The sequence below is a fragment of the Equus asinus genome, chromosome 14 (genome assembly GCF_041296235.1).
Source record: "Equus asinus isolate D_3611 breed Donkey chromosome 14, EquAss-T2T_v2, whole genome shotgun sequence".
NCBI lineage: Eukaryota > Metazoa > Chordata > Mammalia > Perissodactyla > Equidae > Equus > Equus asinus.
The window spans coordinates 18,295,360-18,308,537 of NC_091803.1; the positions used below are offsets into that span (position 1 = coordinate 18,295,360).

A 13,178-nucleotide genomic window follows, 5' to 3' on the forward strand; every position below is an offset into this window, starting at 1 on the left:
ATAATATGAAGACAGGAGTTAGTAAATTTAACAGAAAATAAACTGAAAATTATACCAAATCAATTGGCTTTTTAAAACATGATGAATTTAGCCAACAAATGAATTAAATAATTAAAAAAATTTATTTATACAGGGTAATGCATCAAATTGGACCCAACTTCTTCATCACTGCCTTCACTGATGAGCATTTCAATATGCCCTTCTCAGAAGCAAACATGAGGATATAATTGGGTGGGTTCTATTTTCCAAAATATTGCATTTAGGAGATATAAATAAAAACTGAAATGCCAGAATTGCCATCAGATGTGTATTCATACACAATCCAGGTGAAGAATGCAACTGAATTACCATGTTTATATTGATGGGCTACACAGGTGATTTTGAAGTGCAAGTCTTCCAATTTTTGCTATTTCTGGAAATCTATCTTTTCTCTCTGATAGGAAATTTAGGACTGGTTGTATTGGTCATTGGGGGTTCGTGGCTTCACAACACTATGTACTCTTTTCTGAGTAATAGCCCATTCTTGGAGTCATGCTATTCTTCAGTTGTTGCCCCCAAAATGTTAATCAATTTCCTGTTAGAGAAGAAAACTATTTCATTCCTTAGATATGCAGCATGGATATCTACATTTTCTATGTTATTTTTGGGACCACAGAATGCTTTCTCTTGGCTGCAGCGGCATGTGATTGCTGCTCAGTTAACACGGCAGTCAGGGTCAATGTGTAGCTCATCACTGCCTCCTGTGTGGGTGGCATTTTCAATGCTTCAGTGCACACAGGGGCTGCATGTAGCCGATCCTTCTGTTCGTCCAATGAAATTAGACTTTTCTTTTGTGACATCCCTCCTGTCCTTGCCCTTTCTTGTTCTGACATATGAGAAACCCATCTGCTAGTCTTCTACTTTATGGGATTTATTGAGATAGTCACTTTCCTGATTGTCCTGATTGCCTATGATTTCATTCTTTTGGCCATTCTGAGGATACATTCTGCTCAAGGGAGATGAAAAGTCTTTTCTACATGCAGCGCTCACCTAAATGGAGTGACAACTATTATGGAGCAATCTTCTTCATCTATGTAAGACCAAGTTCCAGCTACTCTTTGGGCCAGGATATAATAGTGTCAATATTTTACAGCATTGCCATTCCCATGTTGGATCCCATCATCTACAGTTTAAGGAATAAAGAAAGATGTACAAGAGGCAGTGAAAAGAGGGTTTGGGAAAAATTGGTTTGTCAATAAAGTATACTCTTCCCACAAACCATTAAATTGAAATCAATTAAGATTAATGTTCATTGTCTTCATAGCAAAAATTTATGATAAAAGTGTATTTTTTTAGGCAGTAGTGCTCCTCTCTTCTCAGAAATTTTTAAATAAAGATCATAGTCAACTCACTACCTATGGAGTTTTTATACATGCAGAAAATCGTCATCCATCTGCTTTTAAGTTTATTTATATATAAACACACAGACATATATCCGTATGTATATACATATATATGCTGATACTGGTTGCATTATTTTGCTACGACTGCCTTAATAGAGTACCAAAAACTGGATTGCTAAACAACAGAAATTTGTTTTCCCACTCATCTGGTTGTTAGGTGTTGGAGGGCAAGATGCTGGCATGGTTGCTTTTGTCTGAGGCCTCTCTCTCCTTGACTTGCAGATAGTCATCCTCTCCTTCTGTTTTCACATGATCTTTCTCCTTGAGTGTCTATATCCTTCCCTCTTCTTCTTATAAGGTCAACAGTCATATTGGATTAAGGCCCACCATAAATTCTAATTTTGAGATAATTACCTCCTCACATTATCTCCACATAGAGTTACATTCTGAGGTAGTAGGAGTTAAGACCTCAACATATAAATACTGGTTTATTTACACACACACACTGGCATATATTGTAAGTGTTAAATTGTAAGTATTATCTTTCATCTCCACATCACTCAAGTTGGATAGGCTCCCACAGTTGCAATCAAAAGTAACTTTAATTATATCTGACTTGCTTGAGCAAGTACCAACCAACCAATAACAAACCCACAGCTTGCACAATTCACTCCACTCTCCATGGGGTCACTGGCATCTGACTCCAGTTCCCAGCGCTCTGCTCCACCCTTAGATCCATGCATTGGCAGCAATCTAATCCCAGCCTGTGGTTTGGGGACCACAGAGAATGGGTTGAAATTCCTGGAGTCATTACCACACTGTTTTGAGGGTGCATTTCTCCTGCTTTTACTATTTCATCCAGATCATGGACATCGAAGCTGTTCTTTAATTCCTCACAGAATACGGAGACTAGACATTAGCATTTATCAAGATTATACTTAAACTCAAGAATGAGAAAACTCAAGCACAATTCAGAGAAGGAAGCACAGCTGGCTGGCAGATTGGGCTCTTTTCACAATTGAGCCCCAGCATCTTTATGGGTTTCACTACAAGTCTGGTCCTGACTCAGCTTGGGCTCTGTATTTCTTTTGACCCTAAGCCCTCTGTGATGCCCTTGAAGATGCCACCTCTCCTCAGTGTCCAGGCCCAAGAACCAAGGTACAGAGAAAGCCTCTACTATGTACATATTCAGCCCTGTTTCCAACAGACCTGGTTTGGCATGTGGGACACCTGCTTCTGGCATATTCGGCAGGTGGTTTAAGCTTGTCTGGCAGGTGGTTCAGTCGTGTGCAGTGCAAGGTTTCAGTGTGTGTGACATCTGTTTCTTGTGTATCCTGCAGGTGCTTCTGGCATGTCCAGCAGGTGGTTTACGCAATTCTGGCCAGTGGTTCAGGCATGTCCAGCAGGTGGTTCTGGCATGTTGGGCACTTGGTTCCGGTGTGCCCGACATGTGGTTCCAGAATGTCCCGAAAGTGGTTCAGGCTGGTCCAGCAGGTTGTTCAGGCTTGTCTGGCACCTGCTTCAGGCTTGTCCTGCTCCTGGTTCCAGCCTGTGCTGGATCTGTTTCTGGGATGTCTGGCAGATGATTCCAGTGAGTCCAGGAGGTGGTTCTGGTGTGTCAGTCAGGTGGTTCTGGTGTTTCTGGAGGGTGGTTCTGTCGTGTATGGTGGGAGATTCTGGCAGTTCCCACAGGTTGTTCCAGTGTGTCTGGCAGGTGCTTCTGGCATGTCTGGGACCTGATTCTGGCATCTCCAGTGAGTGGCCCCCGTGTCCAGGTGGTGCTTCCGACGTATCTGCTGTTGGTTCCAGTGGGTCAGGAAGGTGGTTCCGGCATTTGGGGTACACGGTTCTGGTATGTTGGGCAGGTAGTTACAGCATGTCCAGCAGGTTGTTCAGGTATGTCTGTCTGCTGGTCCAGGTGCATCTGGCACATGGTCCAGGCATGGTCGTCCCGTGGTCTAGGCATTTCTGAAACATGTTTCTGATGTGTCCGAAGTTTGGTTTGGGTATGTCCAGCATCTGATTCAGGCCTCTGCAAGAGGTGCTTTTGGGGTGTCCCGCAGGTGGTCCGGGTGTGTCTGGCAAGTGGTTCTGGCATTTCCAGCATGTCCTTCCAGTATGTCTGGTCTGTGGTTCCAGCATGTCCAGCAGGTGGTTCTGGCATGTCCAGCACCTGGATCCAGCGTGTTTGGCAGGTTGTTCCAGCATGTCCATCAGATGGTTCCAGTTGTCCTGAAGGTGGTTATGGCATGTCCTGCAGGTTGTTCAGTCATGTCCAGCAGGTGGTTCAGTCTTGTTCGGCAGATGGTTCAGTTGTGTCCAGCACCTGGTTCTGGCATCTGTGACACCTGTTTCTGGCATATCCTGCATGTGGCTCCACCGTGTCCAGCCGGTGGTTCAGTCATGTCCGGCAACTTGTTTCTGCATGTGCGACACCTGTTTCTGGTGTATCCGACAGGTGGTGGGCATGTCCAGCTGGTGGTTCATGCAGGTCTGGCAGGTGGTTCAGGCCTGCCTGGAAGGTTGTTCCAGCGTGTCTGGCACCTGGTTCTGGCATATGTGATAGGTGGTTCCAGCATGCCCAGCATGTGGTTCTGGAGTGTCTGTCAAGTGGTTCAGGTGTATCCAGCATGTGGTTCAGTTTTGTCATGCAGATGGTTCAGTTTTGTCTTGCAGCTGATTTTGGCATGTACAGCCAGTGGTACCGGCGTTTCATTCAGGTGGTTCCAGCGTGTTAGGCAGGGGGTTCCTTTATGTCTGGAATGAGTTTCTGGTATGTCCGAAAGGTGGTTCTGACGTGTCCAGTGGGTGCTTCCAGGGTATTGGAAGTTGGTTCCTGCCTGTTTGGTGGGTGATTCCAGCACGTATGGCAGTTGGTTCCGGAGTGTCAGGCACATGGTTCTGGCATGTCCAGCCAGTCTTTCAGCCGTGTTTGGCAAGCGGATCAGTGCTATCCAGCAGGTGGTTCAGTCCTGTCTGGCAGTTGGTTGCAGCATGTCAAGAAGGTGGTTCCAGCATGTCTGGCACATTGTTCAGGCATGTCTGTCAGCTGGTCCAGTTGCATCTGGCACATGGTCCTGGCATGGTCGTCCCGTTGTCCAGGCATTTCTGAAATGTGGTTCCGACATGTCCGAAAGGTAGTTTGGGTGTGTCTGGGATCTGATTCAGGCCTCTCTGGGAGGTGCTTTGGGGGTGTCCAGCAAGTGTTCCAGGTATCTCTGGCAAGTGGTTCCGGCATGTCAGGCATGACCTTCCAGTATGTTTGGCTTGTGGTTCCCGCGTGACCAGCAGGTGGTTCCGGCATGTCTGTCATGTTGCTCCAGAATGTCCGTAATGTGGTTCAGGCTGGTCCAGTAGGTGGTTCACACTAGTCCAGCAGCTGCTTCAGGCTTGTCCAGCACCTGGTTCCAGCCTGTGCTGGACCTGTTTCTGGCATATCCAGCAGATGGTTCCATTGTGTCCGGGAGGTGGTTCCGGTGTGTCCAGCACATGGTTTGGCATATCCGACAGGTGATTTTGATGTGTCTGGCAGGTGTCTCTGCCATGTCTGGCACCTGGTTCTGATGTATTTGGCAGGCGGTATTGGTGCATCTGGCACCTGGTTCCAGCATGTCCAACAGGTGGTTCTGGCGTGTCTGGCAGGTGTTTCAGGCCTGTCCTGAAGGTGGTGTCCATGTGTCCAGCACCTGGTTCTGGCATATTCAGCATGTAGTTTCAGTGTATCAGCCACCTGGTTCTCTATATCCAAAAGGTGGTTCTGGCATGTCTGGCAGGTGGTTCAGGTGTGTCTGGCATGTGGTTCTGTTACATTCGGAAGATCATTCCAGCATGTCCAGTGGGTGCTTCCAGCATGTCTGGCAGTTGGTTCCAGCATATCAGTGGGTGGTTCTGGCATGTCAGAGTGGTGGTTGCAGTGTGTCCAGCGAGTAGTTCCGGCACATCTGTCAGATTGTTCTGGTGTTTAAGGGGCCTGGTTCCGACATATCTGGATGGTGATTTTGATGTGTCAAGTAGGTGGTTCCAGGGAGTCAAACAGGTGGTATCGGCCTGTCTGGCAGGTGGTTCAGGCATGTCCAGAAGGTGGTTTAGGTGTGTCCAGCACCTGGTTCTGGAATAACTGACATGTGATTCTGGCATGCCTTGCATGTGGTTCCAGATTGTCTGTCAAGTGGTTCACGCATATCCAGCAGGTGGTTCAGTCTTTTCTGGCAGGTGGTTCAGCTTTGTCTGGGAGGTGATACTGGCATGTCCTGCCAGTGGTACCGGTGTGTCATTCAGGTGGTTCCAGCGTGTCAGGCAGGGGGTTCTTGTGTGTCTGGCATGAGTTTCCGGTACATCCGGAAGATGGTTCTGACATGTCCTGTGGGTGCTTCTGGGGTTTCCGGCAGTTGGTTCCTGCATGTCTGGGGGGTGATTCTGGTGTGTCCGGGACGTGATTCTGTCCTGTCAGGTTGGTGGTTTTTGTGTGGCCGGGTGGCAGTTCTGGTGTGTCCGGTAGCTTTTTCCGGCCTTTCATCAGGTATGCAGGACCTGGTTCTGGTGTATCCAGCAGGTAATTTTGGCATGTCCATCAGGTGTTCTGGAAAGTCAAGCAGATGGTTGCAGTAAGTCTGGCACCTGGTTCTGGCATATCTGACAGGTGGTACCGGTGTGCCCGGCATATGGTTCCAGAGTGTCCATCAAGTGGTTCACATGTATTCGGCAGGTGGTTCAGTCTTGTCTGGCAGGTGGTTCAGTTTTGTCTGGTATGTGATTCCGTCATGTATGGCAGGTGGTTCTGGTGTGTCCAGCACCTTGTTCTGGAGTATCCTGTAGATGGTTTCATAGTGTCCAGCACCTTGTTCTGGAGTATCCTGTAGATGGTTTCATAGTGTCCAGCACCTGGTTCTGCCATATCCGACCAGTGGTTCTGGTGCATCAGTCAGGTGATTTCAGCATCTCCATCAGGGGGTTCTAGCGAGTCAAACAGGTGGTTGCAGTGTGTCCGGCAGGTGGTTCAGGCATGTGCAGAAGGTGGTTCTGGCATGTCCGACATTTAGTCTGACATTCCAGAGCCACATGCCTGGCATGCTGGAACCAGATGCCCGACACGCCAGTCCCACCTGCTGGACATGCCTGAACCACCTGCCAGAATTCTGTGAACCACTTGCCAGACATGATGGAGCCACCAGCCTGATACGCCAGAAACAGGTGTCACACATGCTGGAACCAGGTGCTGGACAGAACTGAAATACCTGCCAGAGAAGCTTGAACCGCCTGCTGGACGTGACTGAACCACCTGCCAGACATGCTGTAACCACCTTCAGGACATGTTGGAACCCTCTGGTGGACATGCAGAACCAAATGCTGAACACACTGGAGCCAGGTGTTGGATACGCTGGAACTGCCTGCTGGAAATGCCAGATCCACAGGCCAGACATACTGGTATGACACCCCAGGCATGCCAGAATATATTGCCAGACACACCTGGACCACCTGCTGGACACCCCCAAAGCACCTCCTGGAGAGGCCTGAATCAGGCCTGGACATGCCAATCCACGTGTTGGACATGCCAGATCCATGTTTCAGAAATGACTAGACCACAGGACAGCCATGCCTGGACCATGTACCAGATGCAGCTGGACCAACTGACAGACACATCTGAACAATCATCCAGACATGCTGGAACTACACAATGGACATACCAGAACCATCCACTGGAAATGCCGGAACCACCTGCCTGACACGCTGTAACCAACTACTGGACATGCCAGAAACACCATATAGACAGGCCTGAAACACCCGCATGACACACCTGAACCACCTGCCCAACATGCTGGAAGCACCTGCTTGACTCCCCAGAAACACCTACTTCACTCACTGGAACAACCTGTGAGACATGCCGAAATTGCCTGCTGGATATGCCAGAATCAGCCTCCTTATACGCCAGAACCACCCACCAGACATTCCAGAACCAACTGCCAGAAATAAGGGAAGCACCAATCAGACATGCCAGAACAATGTTCCACACATGCTGGAATCAGGTCCGGGACACGTTGCAATCACCTGTCAGACACTCTGGGACCACCTGCTGGACACGTAGGAATCAACCACCAGACACTCACGGACCAACTGCCTTAAATGCTGGAAGCAAACACCGCACACAACTGAACCACCTTCTGAATGTACCTGAACCCATACCAGACAAACAGAAATGACTTGCCAGACACTCTGGAACCACCTGTTGGATACCCCATAAACAGGTGCCAGATACACTGAAGCCACCTGCCAAAAATGCCAGAACCTGGTGCTGGACACACCAGAAACAATTGCCAGATGCATCCAAATCACCTGTTGGATATGCCAAAACCATGTGCCAGGCATGCTGGAACCACCTCCCAGGCATGCCAGAACCATCTGCCGGATACACCAGAAACAGGTCCATCACAGGCCAGAACCAGGTGCCAGACATGCCTGAGGCAGCTGCTGGATAAGCCTGAAACACCTGCTGGAGCAACTTGAAACATTATACAGAATCCTGGAACCACATGCCAGGCACACCGAAACAAGGTGCCAGACACACCAGAACCACCTCCAGGACAGGCCTGAACCACCTGCCAGACTTGCGTGAACCACCTGCTGCACACGCTGGAACCACCTGACTGACATGCTGGAACCACCTGCCAGACAAAATGGAACCACCCCAGATATGCTGCAACCAACCACCAGACATGACTGATCCACCAGCAGGATAGCACTGGTCCACCCTCCAAACTCAGCTGAACCACTGCCCAGACATGCCAGAACCACCTGCCTGACACCCCAGATCCACCTGCAGAAATGCCAGAACCAGCTGTCGGATAGGGTTGAACCAGGTGCCAGACACCGTGAAACCACCCAGCAGATATGCCAAAACCAGGTGTCAGACATGCCAGAACCACCTGCCACAGAAGTCAGAACTGACCAGCTTCTGGGCCAGCCTGAACCACTTTATGGACATGACAGAACCACCTTCCAGACATGCAGGAACCATGTGACAGACACGAGGGAATCACCAGCTGGACATGACAGAAACAGCATCTGGACAGGCTGGAATGACCCCTGGATATCCTGCAACCAACCACCGGACAAGACTGTTCCACCTGCTGGACTGCACTGATCCACCTGCCAAACATGGCTGAACCACCAGCCAGACACACCAGAACCAACTGCCTGACACCCTGGAATCACCTGCCAGACATGCCCTAACCAGCTGTCAGATACAGGAGAACCAGGTGCCAGATACCGTGAAAGCACCTGCAGGATACACAGAACCAGGTGCTGGACACCCCAGAACCACCTGCCAGAAAAGCCAGAATCAGCTGCCAGGCACACTGGAACAACATGCCGGACACACCAAAATGACCTGCCAGATACACCAGAATCAGGTCCTGGATATGCCAGAACCAACTTCTGGACAGGCTGGAAAAACATGCCAGACACACCAGAACACCCTCCCGTACAGGCTGAAACCACCAACCTGACACGATGGAATCAGGTCCCGGACATGCCATAGCCACCTGCCAGACACGCTGGAATCACTAGCCAGACATGCGGGAACCAACTGCCAGACACCCTGGAAGCACCCACTGGACATGTTGGAACCACCTTGTGGACATACCGGAAACTCATGCCAGACACACAGGAACACCCTACCTGACATGCTGGAACCACCTGAATGACACACCGGTACCAGTGGCCGGACATCCTGGAACCACCTGCCACATAAAACTGAACCACCTGCCGGATATGTCTGAACCACTTGACGGACACTTCTGAAACACAGGCTGGGCACGCCAGAACCACCTGTCAAATATGTCCAAACCAGGTGATGGACACACCAGAACCACCTTCTGGAAAGACTTGAACCACCTGCTGGACACACCTGAACCACCTTCTAGACACGACGGAACCACATGCCTGACACACCGGAGCCACCTGTCGAACAACAGAACCTCATTCTGGATATGCCAGAACCACTCCTCAGACACGCTGGAACCACTTGCTGGACATGATGAAAGCACATTCTGGACACGCCAGAACCACCTGACTGACACGCCGGAACCACCTGAATGACACGCAGAAATCACACACCAGACACGCAGGAACCACCTGTAGGGTACGCTGGCACCACCTGCCCATATAACTGGAACCAGGTGGCAGGAACACCAGAACCAGCTGCCAGACAAGCCTGAAAAAGCTCCCAGACTAGACTGAACAACTTGCCATACATGTCTCAATCACAAGGCAGACACACTTCATCCACCCACTAGACACGCTGGAGCCACCTGCAGGACCCGCCAGAACCACCTGCCGAACATGCCAGAGCCACCTGAATGACACATCAGAACTACATGCCGGACATGCCAGAACCACATTTCAGTCATGCTGGAAACACCTGTCAGATATGCTGGAACCAGGTGCTTGATTCACTGAAACTACATGCTGGATACGGTGGAACCAGGTGCTGGACACACCAGAACCACCTGGTGGACACTTCAAAATTAGCGGCCAGATATGCCCAAACCATGTTCCAGACACGCCAGAATCAGCTGTCGTACATCCCGGAACCACCTGCTGGATATACTAGAAACAGTTGCAGCACACACCGGAACCTGGTGCCTGATACTCTGAAACCACATGCTGGATAGGCTGGAATCAGGTGCCGGACGCCAGAACCACCTGTCAGGTACATCAGAACCAGGTGCTGGACACTCCTGAACCACCCACCTGACACACCCAAATCACCTTTTGGACATGTCAGAATGACGTTTCAGAAATGCCTGGACCATTGGATGGCCATGCCTGGAACACATGCCAGGTGCACCTGGCCTACCTAACGGACACACCTCAACAATCTGCTGGACATGTCAGAAATATCTGCCGGACATAACGAAATGATCCACTGGTAATTCCAGAACTGCCCAGTGGACATGACAGAACCACCTTCCGGTTTTGTTCTAGCCACATGCTGGACATGCTGGAACCACCTGCTGGACAAGACGGAACCTCCTGCTGGGTATGCCTTAAACACTGGAGGGACAATCCAGAACCACCTGCCTGGCACGCAGGATCCACCTGCCACATATGCCAGAACCAGATGCTGGGCTCGCCAGAACCACCCACTGGACACGATGGAACCACCCGCTGGACAACCCTTAACCACCAGCCAGACAAGCCAGATCCACAGACCAGATATGCAGGAAGGTCGTGATAGACACGCTGGAGCCACCCACCCGACACACCTGGACCACCTGCTGCAAATGCCCGAAGAACCTGCCAGACATGCCCGAGCCCCCTCTGGACACACCCAAACCACCATTCTGACATGTCAGAAACACGTTTCAGAAATGCCTGGACCACGGGACGGCTATGCCTGTACCAGGTGCTGGAAGCACCTGCACCAGCTGACGGGCATGCCTGAACAACCCACCAGACATGCCAGAACCACCTGATGGACATGCCAGAACCAGTTTCCTGAGACAACAGAACCACCTTTCTGACATGCAGGAACCATGCCGCAGACACACAGTAACCACAAGCAGGACAGATTGATCCACAAGCCAGACACCACTTATCCACCTGCCAAACACAGCTGAACTACCCGCTGGACACACCAGAATCAACTGCCGCACATGATGGAACCATGTCCTGGGCATGCCAGAACCACCCGCTGGACACAACAGAACCACCTTCTGGACATGCCGGAACCACCTGTCAGATATGCCCAAACCTGGTGCCAGACATGCCAGCACCACCTTCCAGACAGGCCTGAACCACCTGCTGGACATGCATGAGCCATCTGCCGGACATGCCAGAGCCAACTGCTTGACTCACCAGAACCACCTGCTTGACTCGCTGGAACCACCTGCCAGACAAGCCAAAATTGCCTGCTGGATACCCCAGAACCAAGCTCCTTAAATGCTGGAACAAGCCACCACACATGCTGGAACCACCCGCCAGACACTCTGGAACCACCACTAAGACACACCAGAACCACCTGCCACACACCCCGGAATCAGGTAGGGGACACGGCGCAACCTCCTGCTGGATGGTCCGGAACCACCTGCCGGACATGCCAGAATCAGGTGCCTGACATGCCAGAACCACCTGCTGGACATGCCTGAACCGCCTGCCAGACGCACCAGAACCACCTGACAGATACTCCAGAAACAGGTGTTGCACACACAAAACCAGGTACCGGACATGACTGAACCACCTCCAAGACATGCCAGAACCAAGTGACTGATACACTGGAACCACCAGCCACACACACCGGAACCACATGCCAGACACTCCATAATCGACTGTTGGATACAACAAAACCAGGTGCTGGAGATGCTAAAACCACCTGCTGGACATGTCAAAATACCTCCCGGATACACTGGAATCATGTGCTGGACACTCTGGAACCGCCTACCAGACATGCTGGAACCACCTGTTGGATACGCCAGAACAAGGTGCCTCATTCGCAGACACCAGACACACCTGCCGGACACACCAGAACCAGGTGTCAGACACACCGGAACAACCCACCGGACACGTCGAAATCACCTGCATGATACTCTGGAACCATCTGCCAGATATAACTGCATCACCTGCCAGATACATCAGAAATAGATGCAGCACACACTGGAACCAGGTGCCCCACACTACTGAGTGACCTGCAGGATAAGAGTGAACAATCTGTTGGAGAGGCCTGAACCACCTGCCAGACATGCCGAAACCACCTTCCGAACGCACCAGAACCATCTGTTGCAGATGCCAGAATCATCCACTGGACATGCATGAACCACCTGTCTGACACACTGGAACCAACTACCAGAGACGTCGGAACCACCATCCAGACACTCCGGAACCACCCAACAGAGATGCGAGAATCAGGTCCAGGACATGCTGGAAGCACCTGCAGGACATGACGGAACCAACTGACTGACATGCCAGAACCACCTGCCAGAGACGATGGAACCACCACCTGTACACGTCAAACCCACCAACAGGTCCTGACGGAATCAGGTCCCAGACACGCCATAGCCACCTGCCAGACATGCCAGGCTCACCCGCTGGAAATGTGAGAACCAACTGCCAGACATGCCAGAAGCACCCAGATGACACGCCAGAACAACCTTATGGACATACCAGAAACTCATGCAAGAAACACAGGAACCCCCTGCCTGACATTCAGACAAGCTAAAGCACCTGTCATATACAGCAGAACCAGTTGCCGGACACAGTGAAATCACCTGCTGGATATGCCAGAACCAGGTCTCGGACACACTAGAACCACCTTCAGGAGACACCAGAAACACCTGCCAGACAGGCTGGAACAACATGCTGGACATGCTGAAATCACCTGCCAGATACGCCAGAACCAGGTCCCAGATATGCCAGAACCAATTTCCAGACAGGTTGGAAAAACCTGCCAGACATGCCAGAACCACCACCTGGACACGCCAAAACGACCAACCTGACATGACCGAATCAGATCCCGGACAAACCATAGCCACTGCTGGACACACCATAATGACCCGCTGGACATGTGGGAACCAACTGCCTGACACCCTGGAAGCACCCAACAGACACGTCAGAGCCACCTTGCAGACATACCAGAGACTCATGCCAGACACACTGGAACTACCTGAATGACACGTGGTTCCACTGGCAGGACATCCCGGAACCACCTGACAGACAAAGCTGAACCACCTGCCAGATACGCCGACATCACCTGCCAGATATGCTGGAACCAGGCCACTTATCTGCCTAAACAACCCACCAGAC

The 13,178-nt window shown here is 50.9% G+C and overlaps 1 pseudogene; it reads left to right on the top strand.

Annotated features, from left to right (window-relative positions):
- Window positions 1-349: 349 nt before the first annotated feature.
- Window positions 350-1,238, top strand: LOC106840991 (olfactory receptor 5T3-like; annotated as a pseudogene).
- Window positions 1,239-13,178: the final 11,940 nt, after the last annotated feature.